This window comes from Heptranchias perlo, chromosome 20 (genome assembly GCF_035084215.1).
Source record: "Heptranchias perlo isolate sHepPer1 chromosome 20, sHepPer1.hap1, whole genome shotgun sequence".
NCBI lineage: Eukaryota > Metazoa > Chordata > Chondrichthyes > Hexanchiformes > Hexanchidae > Heptranchias > Heptranchias perlo.
Window position 1 is genome coordinate 6,487,142 of NC_090344.1, and position 17,701 is coordinate 6,504,842.

Consider the following 17,701-nt stretch of genomic DNA (forward strand, 5'->3'; position numbering starts at 1 on the left):
AACTGATGATAAGACAGCAGTTATATTTATCGCTGCAAGCTGAAGCTTTCGCTCCGAAAATTAATGGTTCAGTTCGTAAGGCATCGTGTTTCTGTCGCACAATTGCTTATTGATAATGGTTGGTGGTTCAAGTCCACTCACAGAGAGAAGGGGGTAACTGTTACCTTAACATTCATTGTCTCGCATTGCCGGGTTTCTAATGTGTCTCTTATTTGCTGCTATCAGTTGAGCACGGCTGATATTCCACCAATTAGCCGGCGATCGGAGAGCAGGCACACGAACAATAAATAAAAAACCGAGATCGGCTTCAAGGAAATCAGAAATCTTCTTGACAGACCAGGTCCGAAGAGAAGACTCATTGTTTGACGGAGAGCTGTCTCGCTGTGACGTGGATATTTCTGCAGTGAGCAAGACGCAAACTGTTTCCCATTTTTCCGCAATGATTGTCACTCCCCTTACTTTGGAAAAGTCAAATTGTACTCACAATCCGACAGGTTTCAGTTGATTTGTGAGGGATCATTCAAGGATCCTGCAGCGCTGCCTCCGTTAACAACAGCAGTTCTAACCCGCATTTCAGACGCAGCAACAATCCCATCAGTTGTTCGCTGTTCCCCAGCTCCCGGAGTGCGTGAGACCGTGACAGCAGCGCCATTCAGGCCGCCTGTCCGGCCTTGCTCTCTCCAATCACCGGCTGCCAACTGAAAGCAGCGAATACAGTCTCAGACCGAGCATTACTGCCCTTCCCTGGGAAACTGGATACCACGGCCCGACCAAGCCTTCACAGACACCGAACACAGGTAGAGGAAGCTCCGGGAAGTTTATATCCTGATCACTTGGCCTTCCAGCAGGATTGACCGAGAACCAAAGTGAGTGAAACTGTCATTAGGCCTCATTGAGACAATCAGGGTCGGTAAATTACAGTTGTTGGAGTCAGGATGAGCGAGCGGTCTTAGGCGCTGTATTCAGATCGCAATTTCCCCTCGTGGTGTGGTTTCAAATTCTCACATTCAGTCCTTCACATGTCGGATTTTTTTTGTTCCCGATGCTGGAGGTGATTTTTCCGCGCAGTTGATTTGCTGCTTCCAGAAAGCCAACCCGACATCCGTCCACGGCAGGTTTGTTTTTATTGGTTGTAAGAATGTGTAGTGTTTGGGGTCAGCAGAACACGGCCCGTGGAATCAATCCATTGTGGCATTGACCAGTTGTTCCAATACCTCAGCCACTCGCCTCATCTGGCAAAATGGGAATCCAGATGTGGTTAATTGCAATTGCGATTATTAAATAAGAATGAGTAATGGACACAGTCTTTGGGCCTGTGATCTCAATACTCATATTCGCATGACGTATGCATGTGGACTTTAAACGTTTTGTGTGTTTTTGATAAAATGGTGAAAAGCAGAGTGTAGGGGTGTTTTGATCGTTGTGAGTGCTTTACTTCCTCGGTTACTGAATGGTGGGAGATGTTTGCTATGAAATATACACATGTGAAGTACTGTATATTGTTTGTGTGTAAGATGTTTTCTACTAAAATTCGTTCATGCGCCTAAAACGATGTCACCATAGCCACGCCTGCGGCTCGTCAGCAATTTCTCCTGGACAACACTGCATGGAGGCATAGAGCATGGCCGAGTGGATTGAGCCCGGACATTGATATTCCAAGACTGTCCGGGTGGGTTTCGATTTTCGTCGCTCACAAACGTTCCATTGACACGGAGTGATTGGCGGCTGCTGTTGCATAATATCACAGTCAAGCAAACGCACGCACACTTTGTATGTACACATTTGTGGTTGTGCAATAGTGGGGGGCAATATTTCATGTACTTTAATTGAGGCGGCACGAGTTGGGGTTGTACGATAAAGTGGAGCATTCGTCGCCCTTCTGTGTAATTGAGGTGAGGAATTTAACTGCACCAGATTCCTTGAATCATAAACATGGAACATTTTTAACCAAGTCCGAAAGTCACGACTGTAAAATGGGAACGGATGACAATTCAACTCAGGCAAAACACAAAAAAACTTATTAAAGTTTATACTGTCACTTGGTCACCAAGGTGGAAAACCGACAACGTTGATAATTGCTCAGGTATGTCCTCTACAGAAAAAGCAGGAAAAATCCAATCCAGTCAATTACCGCTCCATCAGTCTCCTCTCAATCATCAGCAAAGTGATGCAAGGAGTCGTCGGCAGTGCTATCAAGCAACACGTACTCACCAAGAACCTGCTCACCGAAGCTCAGTTTGGGTTCCGCCAGGACCACTGGGCTCCAGACCTCATTACAGCCTTGGTCCAAACATGGACAAAAGAGCTGAATTCCAGAGGTGAGGTGAGAGTGACTGCCCTGGACATCAAGACAGCATTGACCGAGTGTAGCATCATGGAGCCTTAGGAAAGTTGAAGTCAATGGGAATCAGGGGGAAACTCTCCAGTGACTGGAGTCATACCCAGCACAAAGGAAGATGGTATGGTTGTTGGAGGCCAATCATCTCAGTCCCAGGACATTGCTGCAAGAGATCCTCAGGACACTGTCCTAGTCTCAACCATCTTCAGCTGCTTCATCAATGACCTTCTCTCCATCCAAAGGTCAGGAGTGAGGACGTTTACTGATGATTACACAGTTTTCAGTTCCAATCGCAACCCCTCAGATAATGAAGCAGTCCGTGCCTGCATGCAGCAAGACCTGGGCAACATTCAGACTTGGGCTCATAAGTGGCAAGTAACATTCAACAGCCAGGCAATGATCATATCCAAAAACCACCTCCCCTTAATATTTAACGGCAACACAATCGCCGAATCCCCCATCATCAACATCCTGGGGGGCACGATTGACCATAGACTTAACTAGCTTTGCACGGTAATATAGTGGTTATGTTACTAAATTAATAATACAAGCAGCCTGCACTAATTTATCCAAAAATATGCGTTCAAATCTCGCTACGGCAAGTGGGAAATTTAAATTCAATTCAATAAAATCGGGAATTTAAAAAACTGTAATCAGTAAAGACGACCATGAAACTTCTGGATTGTCGCAAAAACCCATCTGGTTCAGTAATGCCCTTTTGGGAAGGAAACCTGCCGTCCTTACCCGGTTTGGCCGATATGTGACTCCAGACCCACAGCAATGTGCTTGATTCTCAATTGCCCTCTGAAATGGCCCAGGAAGCCACTCAGTTGCACAATCTCACCAAAAAAAAATCATAATAAGAATAAAACCGGATGGAACACTCGGCACCGGAGACGACAAAGGCAAACCAAGCCCTTGTTCATCCTCCAAAGGCCTCCTCACTGACATCTGGGGACATGCGCAAAAATTGGGAGAGCTGTCCCACAGACGAGTCAAGCAACAGCCTGACATAGCCATACTCACAGAATCGGAACTTTCAGCCAAGGTCCCAAACTCTTCCATCATACATCTCTGGGTATGCTCTGTCCCATCGGCAGGGCAGATCGACCGGAGGTGGCGGTACAGTGATCAACAGTTAGGAGGGAGCCCTCAACATCGACGCCGAACCGCATGAAATCTCATGACATCAGGTAAAACATGGGCAGGGAAACCTCCTGCTGATTACCACCTAACGTCCTCCCTTAGCTGATGAATCAGTCCTCTTCCATGTTGGGAAGCACTGAGGGTGGAAAGGGCACAGAATGTACTATGGTGGGGGACTTCAATGTCTATCACCAAGAGAGGCTCGGTAGCACCACTACTGAACGAGCTGGCTGAGTCCTGAAGGCCATAGCTGTCAGACTCGGCATGCGGCAGGTGGTGAGTGAACCAAGAGGTGGGAAAAACCTGCTTGACCTCGTCTCTCACCAATCTTCTTGTCGCAGATGTATCTGTCGATGACAGCATTGGTAGGAGTGACCACCGCACAGCCCTCGTGGACACGAATTCCCGTCTTCACAATGACGACACCATCCAACGTGTTTTGTGGCACTACCACCGTGCTAAATGGGAAAGGTTCAGAACAGATCTGGCAGCTCAAAACTAGGCATCCATGAGGTGCGGTGGGCCATCAGCAGCAGCAGAATTGTATTCCAGCACAATCTGTAACCTCATGGCCCGGCATATTCCCCACTCTAACATTACCAACAAGCCAGGGGATCAACCCTGGTTCAATGAGGAGTGTAGAAGAGCATGCCAGGAAAAGCACGAGGCGTACCTAAAAATGAGGTGCCATCCTGGTGAAGCTACAACACAGGACTACATGCATGCTAAACAGCAGAAGCAACATGCTATCGACAGAGCTAAGCGATTCCACAACCAACGGATCAGATCAAAGCTCTGCAGTCCTGCCACATCCAGTCGTGAATGGTGGTGGACAATTAAACAACTAACGGGAGGAGGAGGCTCTGCAAACATCCCCATCCTCAATGATGGCGGAGTCCAGCACGTGAGTGCAAAAGACAAGCCTGAAACTTTTGCAACCATCTTCAGCCAGAAGTGCTGAGTGGATGATTCATCTCGGCCTCCTCCCAATATCCCCACCATCACGGAAGCAGGTCTTCAGCCAATTCGATTCACTCCACGTGATCTGAACAAACGGCTGAATGCACTGGATACAGCAAAGGCTATGGGCGCCGACAACATCTCGGCTGTCGTGCTGAAGATTTGTGCTCCAGAACTAGTCGCGCCTCTAGCCAAGCTGTTCCAGTGCAGCGACAACACTGGCATCTATCCAACAATGTGGAAAATTGCCCAGGTGTGTCCTGTCCACAATAAGCAGGACAAATCCAATCAGGCCAAATACGCTCCATCAGTCGACTCTCAATCACCAGCAAAGCGATGGAAGGTATAAAACACTGGTTAGGCCACAGCTGGAGTACTGTGTGCAGTTCTGGTCGCCACACTACAGGAAGGATGTGATCGCTTTGGAGAGGGTGCAGAGGAGATTCACCAGGATGTTACCAGGGCTGGAGCGCTTCAGCTATGAAGAGAGACTGGGAAGATTGGGTTTGTTTTCCTTGGAGCAGAGGAGGCTGAGGGGGGACATGATTGAGGTGTACAAAATTATGAGGGGCACAGATAGGATGGATACTAAGGAGCTTTTTCCCTTCGTTGCGGGTTCTATAACAAGGGGACATAGATTCAAGGTAAAAGGCGGGAGGTTTAGAGGGGATTTGAGAAAGAACTTTTTCACCCAGAGGGTGGTTGGAGTCTGGAACTCACTGTCTGAAAGGGTTGTGGAGGCAGGAACCCTCACAACATTCAAGAAGCATTTGGATGAGCACTTGAAATGCCATAGCATACAAGGCTACGGACCAAATGCTGGAATATGGGATTAGAGTAGACAGGGCTGATGGCCGGCGCGGACACGATGGGCCGAAGGGCCTCTATCCGTGCTGTATGACTCTATGACTCTATGACTCTATGACGACAGTGCTATCAAGAGGCACTTACTTACCAATAACCTGCTCACCGATGCTCAGTTTGGGTTCCGCCAGGACAACTCGGCTCCAGACCTCATTTCAGCCTTGGTTGAAACATGGACAAAAGAGCTGAATTCCAGAGGTGAGGTGAGAGTGACTGCCTTTAATATCAAGGCAGCATTTCACCGAGTGTGGCACCAAGGAGCCCGACTAAATTGAAGTCAATGGGAATTAGGGGAAATCTATCCACTGGCTAGAGTCATACCTAGCAAAAAGGAAGATGGTAGTGGTTGTTGGAGGCCAATCATCTCAGCCGCAGGGCATTGCTGCAGGAGTTCCTCAAGGCAGTTTCCTCGGTTCAACCAACTTCAGCTGCTTCATCAATGACCTTCCTTCCATCATAAGGTCAGAAATGGGGATGTTCGCTGATGATTGCACAGTGTTCAGTTCCATTCGCAACCCTCAAATAATGAGGCAGCCCGAGCCCGCATGCAGCCAGACCTGGACAATAACCAGGCTTGGGCTGATAAGTAGCAAGCAGCATTCCCACCAGGCAAGTTCGAGACAATGACCATCTCCAACAAGAGAGAGTCTAATCACCTCCCCTTGACATTCAACGGCATTACCATGGCTGAATCCCCCACCATCAAAATCCTGGGGGTCACCATTGAACAGAAACTTAATTGCACCAGCCGCATAAATATTGTGGCAACAAGAACAGGTCAGAGGCTGTGAATTCTGCGGCGAGTGACTCACCAAAGCCTTTCCACCATCTCCAAGGCGCAAGTCAGGAGTGTGATGGAATACTGTCCACTTGCCTGGATGAGTATAGCTCCAACAACACTCAAGAAGCTCGACACCATCCAGGACAAAGCAGCCCGCTTGAATGGCACTCCATTCACTACCTTAAACATTCACTCCCTCCACGACCAGCGCACCGTGGCTGCAGTGTGTACCATCTATAAGATGCAATGTAGCAGTGCTATTCGATAAGGCTTCTTCGACAGCACCACCCAAACCCGCGACCTCTACCACGTAGAAGGACAAGAGCAGCAGGCACATGGGAACAACACAACCTGAACATTCCCCTCCAAGTCACACATCATCCTCACTTGGAAATATATCGCCGTTCCTTCATCATCACTTGGTCGCAATCCTGGAACTCCCTATCAAACAGCACTGTTGGAGAACCTTCAGCACACGGACTTCAGCGGTTCAGGAAGGCGGCTCACCACCACCTTCTCAAGGGCAATTAAGGATGGGCAATAAATGCTGGCATTGTCAGCGACACCTACATCCCATGAAATCATAGATTTCGGAGAAAGGTTGCAGCACGGAAGGAGACCCTTCGGCTCAATGCAACAGCAATCCAGCTGGTCCCACTTTCCCATCCGATCGCCGTCGCCCGGCAATTCTTTTCCTTTGAAGTAATTATCCAGTTCCCTTTTGAAGCCCGAGGTTGAACCTGCCTCCACCACCCCCTCGGGCAGTGCATTCCAGGTTCGAACCATTCGCTGTTTGAAAAAGTTTTTCCTCATGTCACCTTTGGCTTTTTTGCCAATCACCTGAAATCGATATCCTCTGGTTCTTGACACTTCAGCCAATGGGAAAGGTTTCTCCCCATCTATTCTGTCCAGACCCATCATGATCTTGAATACCTCTATAAATTCTCCTCGCAACCGTCTCTGTTCCAAGGAGAACAATCCCAGCTTCTCCAGTCTATCCACGTAACTAAAGTAGGTCATCCCTTTAATAATTTTAGTAAATCTCTTCTGCACCCTCTCGAAGGCCTTCACATCTTTACGAAAGTGCGGTGCCCAGAACTGGACACAATACTCCCGTTGTGGCCGAACCAGTGTTTTATTAAGTTTCATAATGTCTTCCATACTTTTGTACTCTATGCCTCGATTTATAAAGCCCAGGATCCCGGATGCTTTTTAATGGCTTTCTCAACCTGCTCTGCCACCTTCAACCAGCTGTGCACATAAACCCCCATATCTATCTGTTCCTGTACCTCTTTTAGAGTTGTGCCCTTTAGTTTATATTGTCTCTACTCGTTCTTCCGACCGAAATGGATCAGTACGCATTTTTCTGCGTTAAATTTAATCTGCCACTTGTCCGCTATGCCACCAGCCTGTCTATAACCTCTTGCAGATTATTACTCTCCTGCACACTCTTTACTACCCTTCCAAATTTTATGTCATCTGCAAATTTTGAAGTTGTGCCCTGTACACCCAAGTCCAAATCATTAAAAAATATCAAGAAAAGCAGTGGTCCCAGCATTGACCCCTGGGGAACACCACTGTACAACTCCCTTCATTCCGCAAAACAGCCGTTCTCCACGACACTCTCTTTCCTGTCCCTTAACTAATTCTGTATCCATGTTTCTACTGCCCCCTTTAATCCATGGGCCACAAACTTACTGATAAGCCTAAAGTGCGGCACTTTATCAAACGCCTTTTGAAAATCCATATACACTGCATCAACTGCATTGCTTTCATCTACCCTCGATGTTAACGCATCAAAATATTCCATCAGGTCAGTTATACACGATTGGCCTTTAACAAATCCGTGCTGGCTTTTCCTAATCAATCCACACTCGTCCAAGTGACTGTTAATTCTGTCCCAGATTATCGGTTCGAAACGTTTCCCCACCACTGAGATTACCTGACTGGCCGCTTGTTGCTGGGTTCACCCTTGCACTCTTTTTTGAAGAAGGGTGTAACATTTGCAATTCTCCAGTCCTCTGCACCACTCCCGTATCTTTGGATGTTTGGAAGATTATGGCCAGTACCTCCACAATTTCCCCTCTTACTTCCCTCAGCAACCGAGGATGCATCCCATCCGGATCGGGTGACTTATCGACTTCAAGTGCAGCTGGCCTTTCAAGTACCCGTTCTTTATCAATGTTTAACCCATTCAGTATCTCAACTATATCTTCCTATGCTGAGACTCTGGCAGCAACTTCACCCTTGGTAAAGACATATGCAAAGTATTCTCTTTGCCCCACTTAATTCCCCTTTCAGTTCCCCTCTGAACTTTCTATATTCTGCCTGGTGAATGAATCAAAAAACAAGTCAGGATTCCCGTCAGCCTGAAACAGAAAGTTATTCGTTCATTAATGGCGATTTGAACAACAATTCGTCTTTTTTCATAATTTAATGAGCATTGCGAAATTAATACGGTGAACTATTTTGGAGAAGTTAATTCCCTGTTCGGGAAAAGGACCCGTCTCCCACACTGAGAGCATTTGCAGACGGCAGCGATCTTCTGAGGGTTTCCGACAACAACGTGTGCGGCAAAGTTTCTGTAGTGTAGTGGTTATCACGGTCGCCTAACACGCGAGAGGACCTCGGTTCGAAACCCGGCAGAAACATTTTTGGGCCACCCCTTCTGCCTCCATGAGTCGATCTCCTTTCTGGTCCCGAATTAGAGTCGGGTTCTCACGAACCGTTTAATGTTTACATGCCTGTGGAAGACTTTTGGATTGCCTTTTATGTTGGCCGCCAGTCTCTTCTCATACCCACTCGATGCCTCTCTTATTTCCCCTTTCAGTTCCCCTCTCAACTTTCTATATTCTGCCTGGTGAATGAATTAAAAACAAGTTAAGATTTCCGTCAGCCTGCAACAGAAAGTTATTAGTTGAACTATGGCGCTTTGAACAATTATTCGTCTTTTTTCAGAGTTTAATCAGTATTGCGAAATTAATACAGCAAACTATTTTGGAGAAGTTAATTCCCTGAACGGGAAAGGGACCCATCTCCCACACTGAGAGCATTTGCAGACGGCAGCTATCTTCTGAGAGTTTCCTACAGCAATCCGTGTTACAGAGTTTTGTAGTGTAGTGGTTATCACGTTTGCTGAACATGCGTCAAGCCTTCGGTTCGAAACCGGGTTAAAACATTTTTGGGCTGCCTCCATGAGTCGATCTCCTTTTTGGTCCCGAATCAGAGTCGGGTTCTCACGACCCGTTTAATTTTTACATGTCTGTGGAAGTATTTTGGATTCCCTTTTATGTTGGCCGCCAGTCTATTCTCATAACCTCTCTTTGCCCCTCATATTTCCCCTTCAAGTTCCCCTCTCAACTTTCAATATTCTGCCTGGTGAATGAATAAATAAAAAAGTTAGGATTTCGGTCAGCCTGAAACAGAAAGTTAGCAGTTGATCAATGGCGATTTGAACAACTATTCGTCTTTTTTCAGAGTTCAATGAGTATTGCGAAATTAATACAGTAAACTATTTTGTGGAAGTTAATCCCCTGAACGGGAAAGGGACCCGTCTCCCACACTGAGAGCATTTGCAGACGGCAGCGATCTTCTGAGGGTTTCCTGGTACACCGTGTGCCGCAGAGTTTCTGTAGTATACTGGTTATCACGTTCGCAAAATACGCGAGCTGTCCCTGGTTCGAAACCGAGCAGGAGCATTTTTGGGCTGGCTCCATGAGTCGATCTCCTTTTTGGTCCCGAATCAGAGTCGGGTTCTTCCAACCCGTTTAATGTTTGCATGCCTGCAGAAGACTTTGGGATTGCCTTTTATGAGGGTATCTCATACCCTCGATTTGCCCCTCTGATTTCCCCTTTCAATTCCCCTCTCAGCTTTCTCTATTCTGCCTGGTGAATCAATCAAAAAACAAGTTAGGATTCCCGTCAGCCTGAAACAGAAAGTTATTCGTTCATTCATGGCGATTTGAAAAACTATTCGTCTTTTTTCATAGTTTAATGAGCATTGCGAAATTAATACAGTGAACTATTTTGTAGAAGTTAATCCCCTGAACGGGAAAGGGACCCGTCTCCCACACTGGGAGCGTTTGCAGACGGCAGCGATCTTCTGAGGGTTTCCTGGACCGATAAATGCAAAAGGATTTCTATAGTGCAGCGGTTATCACGTTTGCTTAACATGCAAAAGGTCCCCGGTTTGAAACCGGGCTGAAACATTTTTGGGCCACCCCCTTTGCCTCCCTGAGTCGATCTCCTTTCTGGTCCCGAATTCGAGTCGGGTTCTCACGACCCGTTTAATGTTTACATGCCTGTGGAAGACTTTGGGATTGCCTTTTATGTTGGCCGCCAGTCTATTCTCATACCCTCTCTTTGGCCCTCTGATTTCTCCTTTCAATTCATAGAAGTTTAGAATCATAGAAGTTTATGACATGGAAACAAGCCCTTCGGCCCAACATGTCCATGTCGCCCAGTTTATACTACTGAGCTATTCCCAGTTACCTGCACTTGACCCATATCCCTCTATACCCATCTTACCCATGTCACTGTCCAAATGCTTTTTAAAAGACAAAATTGTACCCGGCTCTACTACTGCCTCTGGCAGCTCGTTCCAGACACTCACCACACTTTGAGTGAAAAAATTGCCCCTCTGGACATTTGTATCTCTCCCCTCTCACCTTAAATCTATGCCCCCTCGTTACAGACTCCCCTAAATTCCCCTCTGAACTTTCCATATTCGGCATGGTGAATGAATGAATAAAAAAAAAGTTAGCATTTCTGTCAGCCTGCAACTGAAAATTATGAATGATTAATGGCGATTTGAACAACTATTCGTCTTTTTCCAGAGTTTAATGAGTATTGCGAAATTAATACAGGAAACGATTTTGTTGAAGTTGGTTCCCCAAACGGGAAAGTGACCCGTCTCCCATACTGAGAGCATTTGCAGACGGCAGCGATCTTCTGAGGCTTTCCTCGAAGCACATGTGCGGTAGAGTTTCTGTAGTGCAGTGGTTATCACGTTTGCTGACCACGCGAGAGGTCCTCGGTTCAAAACCGGGCAGGAGCATTTTTGGGCTGGCTCCATGAGTCGATCTCCTTTTTGGTCCCGAATCAGAGTCAGGTTCTTCCTACCCGTTTAATGTTTACATGCCTGTGGAAGACTTTGGGATTGCCTTTTATGTTGGCCGCCAGTCGATTCTCATCCTCTCTCTTTGGCCCTCTCATTTCCGCTTTCAGTTCTCCTCTGTCCTTTCTATATTCTGCCTGGTGAATGAATAAACAAAAGTTAGGATTTCCGTCCGCCTGCAACAGAAAGTTATTAGTTGATTAATGGCGATTTGAACAACTATTCGTCTTTTTTCAGAGTTTAATGAGTATTGCGAAATTAATACAGCAAACTTTTTTGTAGAAGTTAATCCCCAGACCGGGAAAGGGACCCGTCTCCCACACTGAGAGCATTTGCAGACGGCAGCGATCTTCTGAGGGTTTCCGACGGCAACGTGGGCTTCAGAGTTTCTGTCGTGCAGTGTTTATCACGTGCATCTAACACGCGAAAGTTCTCTGGTTCGAAAACGGGCAGAAACATTTTTGGGCTGCCTCCATGAGTCGATCTCGTTTATGGTCCCGAATCAGAGTCGGGTTCTTACTACCCGTTTAATGTTTACATGCCTGTGGAAGAGATTTGGATTCCCTTTTATGTTGGCCGCCAGTCGATTCTCATCCTCTCTCTTTGGCCCTCTCATTTCCGCTTTCAGTTCTCCTCTGTCCTTTCGATATTCTGCCTGGTGAATGAATAAACAAAAGTTAGGATTTCCGTCAGCCTGAAACAGAAAGTTATTAGTTGATTAATGGCGATTTGAACAACTATTCGTCTTTTTTTACAGAGTTTAATGAGTATTGCGAAATTAATACAGCAAACTTTTTGGTCGAAGTTAATTTCCTGAACGGGAAAGGAACCGGTCTCCCACACTGAGAGCATTTGCAGACGGCAGCGATCTTCTGAGGGTTTCCTAGAAGTACCTGTACAGCAGAGTTTCTGTAGTGTAGTGGTTATCACGTTCGCCTCACACGCGAAAGGTCCCCGGTTCGAAACCGGGCAGAAACATTTTTGGGCCAACCCCTCCGCCTCCATGAGTCGATCTCCTTTCTGGTCCCGAATCAGATTCGGGTTCTTCCGACCCGGTTAATGTTTACATGCCTGTGGAAGACTTTGGGATTGCCTTTTATGTTGGCCGCCAGTCTATTCTCATACCCTCTCTTTGGCCCTCTGATTTCCCCTTTCAATTCATAGAAGTTTAGAATCATAGAAGTTTATGACATGGAAACAAGCCCTTCGGCCCAACATGTCCATGTCGCCCAGTTTATACTACTGAGCTATTCCCAGTTACCTGCACTTGACCCATATCCCTCTATACCCATCTTACCCATGTCACTGTCCAAATGCTTTTTAAAAGACAAAATTGTACCCGCCTCTACTACTGCCTCTGGCAGCTCGTTCCAGACACTCATCACACTTTGAGTGAAAAAATTGCCCCTCTGGACATTTGTATCCCTCCCCTCTCACCTTAAATCTATGCCCCCTCGTTACAGACTCCCCTAAATTCCCCTCTGAACTTTCCATATTCGGCATGGTGAATGAATGAATAAAAAAAAAATTATCATTTCTGTCAGCCTGCAACTGAAAATTATGAATGATTAATGGCGATTTGAACAACTATTCGTCTTTTTTCAGAGTTTAATGAGTATTGCGAAATTAATACAGTAAACGATTTTGTTGAAGTTATTTCCCGAAACGGGAAAGGGACCGGTCTCCCATACTGAGAGCATTTGCAGACGGCAGCGATCTTCTGAGGCTTTCCTCGAAGTACATGTGCGGTAGAGTTTCTGTAGTGTAGTGGTTATCACGTTCGCCTCACACGCGAAAGGTCTCCGGTTCGAAACCGGGCATGAGCATTTTTGGGCTGGCTCCATGAGTCGATCTCCTTTTTGGTCCCGAATCAGAGTCAGGTTCTTCCTACCCGTTTAATGTTTACATGCCTGTGGAAGAGATTTGGATTCCCTTTTATGTTGGCCGCCAGTCGATTCTCATCCTCTCTCTTTGGCCCTCTCATTTCCGCTTTCAGTTCTCCTCTGTCCTTTCTATATTCTGCCTGGTGAATGAATAAACAAAAGTTAGGATTTCCGTCAGCCTGAAACAGAAAGTTATTAGTTGATTAATGGCGATTTGAACAACTATTCGTCTTTTTTTACAGAGTTTAATGAGTATTGCGAAATTAATACAGCAAACTTTTTGGTCGAAGTTAATTCCCTGAACGGGAAAGGAACCGGTCTCCCACACTGAGAGCATTTGCAGACGGCAGCGATCTTCTGAGGGTTTCCTAGAAGTACCTGTACAGCAGAGTTTCTGTAGTGTAGTGGTTATCAGGTTCGCCTCACACGCGAAAAGTCCCCGGTTCGAAACCGGGCAGAAACATTTTTGGGCCAACCCCTCCGCCTCCATGAGTCGATCTCCTTTCTGGTCCCGAATCAGAGTCGGGTTCTTCCGACCCGGTTAATGTTTGCATGCCTGTGGAAGACTTTTGGTTTCCCTTTTATGTTGGCCGTTCGTCTAATCTCATACTCTCTATTTGCCCCTCTTATTTCCCCTTTCAGTTCATAGAAGTTTATGACATGGAAACAAGCCCTTCGGCCCAACATGTCCATGTCGCCCAGTTTATACGACTGAGCTATTCCCAGTTACCTGCACTTGACCCATATCCCTCTATACCCATCTTACCCATGTCACTGTCCAAATGCTTTTTAAAAGACAAAATTGTACCCGCCTCTATTACTGCCTCTGGCAGCTCGTTCCAGACACTCACCACACTTTGAGTGAAAAAATTGCCCCTCTGGACATTTGGTTCCCTCCCCTCTCACCTTAAATCTATGCCCCCTCGTTACAGATTCCCCTAAATTCCCCTCTGAACTTTCCATATTCGGCATGGTGAATGAATGAATAAAAAAAAAGTTATCATTTCTGTCAGCCTGCAACTGAAAATTATGAATGATTAATGGCGATTTGAACAACTATTCGTCTTTTTTCAGAGTTTAATGAGTATTGCGAAATTAATACAGTAAACGATTTTGTTGAAGTTGGTTCCCCAAACGGGAAAGTGACCCGTCTCCCAGACTGAGAGCATTTGCAGACGGCAGCGATCTTCTGAGGCTTTCTTCGAAGCACATGCGCGGTAGAGTTTCTGTCGTGCAGTGGTTGTCACGTTTGCTTACCACGCGAGAGATCCTCGGTTCAAAACCGGGCAGAAGCATTTTTGGGCTGGCTCCATGAGTCGATCTCCTTTTTGGTCCCGAATCAGAGTCAGGTTCTTCCTACCCGTTTAATGTTTACATGCCTGTGGAAGAGATTTGGATTCCCTTTTATGTTGGCCGCCAGTCGATTCTCATCCTCTCTCTTTGGCCCTCTCATTTCCGCTTTCAGTTCTCCTCTGTCCTTTCTATATTCTGCCTGGTGAATGAATAAACAAAAGTTAGGATTTCCGTCCGCCTGCAACAGAAAGTTATGAGTTGATTAATGGCGATTTGAACAACTATTCGTCTTTTTTACAGAGTTTAATGAGTATTGCGAAATTAATGCAGCAAACTTTTTGGTCGAAGTTAATTCCCTGAACGGGAAAGGAACCGGTCTCCCACACTGAGAGCATTTGCAGACGGCAGCGATCTTCTGAGGGTTTCCTAGAAGTACTTGTACAGCAGAGTTTCTGTAGTGTAGTGGTTATCACGTTCGCCTCACACGCGAAAGGTCCCCGGTTCGAAACCGGGCAGAAACATTTTTGGGCCAACCCCTCCGCCTCCATGAGTCGATCTCCTTTCTGGTCCCGAATCAGAGTCGGGTTCTTACCACCCGTTAAATGTTTACATGCCTGTGGAAGACTTTGGGATTGCCTTTTATGTTGGCCGCCAGTCTATTCTCATACCCTCGCTTTGCCCCTCTGATTTCCCCTTTCAATTCTCCTCTGAACTTTCTATATTCTGCCTGGTGAATGAATGATTGAACAAAAAGTTAGGATTTCCGTCCGCCTGCAACAGAAAGTTATTAGTTGATTAATGACGATTTGAACAACTATTCCTCTTTTTTCAGAGTTTAATGAGTATTGCGAAATTAATAAAGTAAACTATTTTGTAGAAGTTAATCCCCTGACCGGGAAAGGGACCCGTCTCCCACACTGAGAGCATTTGCAGACGGCAGCTATCTTCTGAGGGTTTCCGATAGCAACGTGGGCTTCAGAGTTTCTGTCGTGTAGTTTTTATCACGTGCATCTTACACGCGAAAGTTCTCTGGTTCAAAAACGGGCAGAAACATTTTTGGGCTGCCTCCATGAGTCGATCTCGTTTATGGTCCCGAATCAGAGTCGGGTTCTTACTACCCGTTTAATGTTTACATGCCTGTGGAAGAGATTTGGATTCCCTTTTATGTTGGCCGCCAGTCGATTCTCATCCTCTCTCTTTGGCCCTCTCATTTCCGCTTTCAGTTCTCCTCTGTCCTTTCTATATTCTGCCTGGTGAATGAATAAACAAAAGTTAGGATTTCCGTCAGCCTGAAACAGAAAGTTATTAGTTGATTAATGGCGATTTGAACAACTATTCGTCTTTTTTTACAGAGTTTAATGAGTATTGCGAAATTAATACAGCAAACTTTTTGGTCGAAGTTAATTCCCTGAACGGGAAAGGAACCGGTCTCCCGCACTGAGAGCATTTGCAGACGGCAGCGATCTTCTGAGGGTTTCCTAGAAGTACCTGTACAGCAGAGTTTCTGTAGTGTAGTGGTTATCACGTTCGCCTCACACGCGAAAGGTCCCCGGTTCGAAACCGGGCAGAAACATTTTTGGGCCAACCCCTCCGCCTCCATGAGTCGATCTCCTTTCTGGTCCCGAATCAGAGTCGGGTTCTTCCGACCCGGTTAATGTTTGCATGCCTGTGGAAGACTTTTTGTTTCCCTTTTATGTTGGCCGTTCGTCTAATCTCATACTCTCTATTTGCCCCTCTTATTTCCCCTTTCAGTTCCCCTCTAAACTTTCTATATTCTGCCTGGTGAATGAATAAAAAAAAGTTAGGATTTCCGTCAGCCTGAAACAGAAAGTTATTAGTTGATTAATGGCGATTTGAACAACTATTTGTCTTTTTCAGAGTTTAATGCGTTTTGCGAAATTAATACAGGAAACGATTTTGTCGAAGTTAATTCCCGAAACGGGAAAGGGACCCATCTCCCAAACTTAGAGCATTTTGCAGACGGCAGCTATCTTCTGTGGGTTTCCTGCAACAACGTGTGCAGCAGAGTTTCTGCAGTGTAGTGGTTATCACATTCGCTTCAAGTTGTAAAGTTCGCGAAAGGTCCCTCGTTTCAAACCGGGCAGAAACAGTTTTGGGCTGCCTCCATGAGTCGGTTTCTTTTCTGGTCCAAATTCGAGTCGGGTTCTCACGACCCGTTTAATGTTTACATGCCTGTGGAAGACTTTGGGATTGCCTTTTATGTTGGCCGCCAGTCTATTCTCATACCCTCTCTTTGGCCCTCTGATTTCCCCTTTCAATTCAAAGAAGTTTAGAATCATAGAAGTTTCCAACATGGAAACAAGCCCTTCGGCCCAACATGTCCATGTCGCCCAGTTTTTACGACTAAACTAGTCCCAGTTGCCTGCACTTGGCCCATATCCCACTGTACCCATCTTACCCATGTAACTGTCCAAATGCTTTTTAAAAGAAAAAATTGTACCCGCCTCCATTACTGCCTCTGGCAGCTAGTTCCAGACATTCACCACACTTTGAGTGAAAAAATTGCCCCTCTGGACATTTGTATCTCTCCCCTCTCACCTTAAATCTATGCCCCCTCGTTACAGACTCCCCTAAATTCCCCTCTGAACTTTCCATATTCTGCCTGGTGAATGAATGAATAAAAAAAATGTGAGGATTTCTGTCAGCCTGCAACTGAAAATTATTAGTTGATTAATGGCGATTTGAACAACTATTCGTCTTTTTTCAGAGTTTAATGAGTATTGCGAAATTAATACAGTAAACAATTTTGTTGAAGTTATTTCCCGAAACGGGAAAGGGACCGGTCTCCCACACTGAGAGCATTTGCAGACGGCAGCGATCTTCTGAGGCTTTCCTCGAAACACATGTGCGGTAGAGTTTCTATAGTGTAGTGGTTATCACGTTTGCTTCCCACGCGAGAAGTCCTCGGTTCAAAACCGGGCAGGAGCATTTTTGGGCTGGCTCCATGAGTCGATCTCCTTTTTGGTCCCGAATCAGAGTCAGGTTCTTCCTACCCGTTTAATGTTTGCATGCCTGTGGAAGACTTTGGGATTGCCTTTTATGTTGGCCGCCAGTCTATTCTCATACCCTCGCTTTGCCCCTCTGATTTCCCCTTTCAATTCTCCTCTGAACTTTCTATATTCTGCCTGGTGAATGAATGATTGAACAAAAAGTTAGGATTTCCGTCCGCCTGCAACAGAAAGTTGTTAGTTGATTAATGGCGATTTGAAGAACTATTCGTCTTTTTTCAGAGTTTAATGAGTATTGCGAAATTAATACAGTAAGCTATTTTGTCGAAGTTAATCCCCTGACCGGGAAAG

General features: G+C 46.0%; 6 non-coding genes across 6 annotated transcripts; all 6 read left to right on the top strand.

Moving 5' to 3' along the window:
- The first annotated feature begins 8,667 nt into the window (after positions 1-8,667).
- Positions 8,668-8,740, top strand: trnav-aac (transfer RNA valine (anticodon AAC)). The gene has a single exon. It is a non-coding gene; the product is annotated as a tRNA-Val (tRNA).
- Positions 8,741-12,110: 3,370 nt separating this feature from the next.
- trnav-cac (transfer RNA valine (anticodon CAC)) lies at positions 12,111-12,183 on the top strand. Its single transcript has one exon. It is a non-coding gene; the product is annotated as a tRNA-Val (tRNA).
- Positions 12,184-12,958: 775 nt separating this feature from the next.
- trnav-cac (transfer RNA valine (anticodon CAC)) lies at positions 12,959-13,031 on the top strand. The gene has a single exon. It is a non-coding gene; the product is annotated as a tRNA-Val (tRNA).
- A 447-nt stretch (positions 13,032-13,478) lies between these two features.
- On the top strand, positions 13,479-13,551 carry trnav-cac (transfer RNA valine (anticodon CAC)). Its single transcript has one exon. It is a non-coding gene; the product is annotated as a tRNA-Val (tRNA).
- A 1,278-nt stretch (positions 13,552-14,829) lies between these two features.
- trnav-cac (transfer RNA valine (anticodon CAC)) lies at positions 14,830-14,902 on the top strand. The gene has a single exon. It is a non-coding gene; the product is annotated as a tRNA-Val (tRNA).
- Positions 14,903-15,881: 979 nt separating this feature from the next.
- trnav-cac (transfer RNA valine (anticodon CAC)) lies at positions 15,882-15,954 on the top strand. The gene has a single exon. It is a non-coding gene; the product is annotated as a tRNA-Val (tRNA).
- Positions 15,955-17,701: the final 1,747 nt, after the last annotated feature.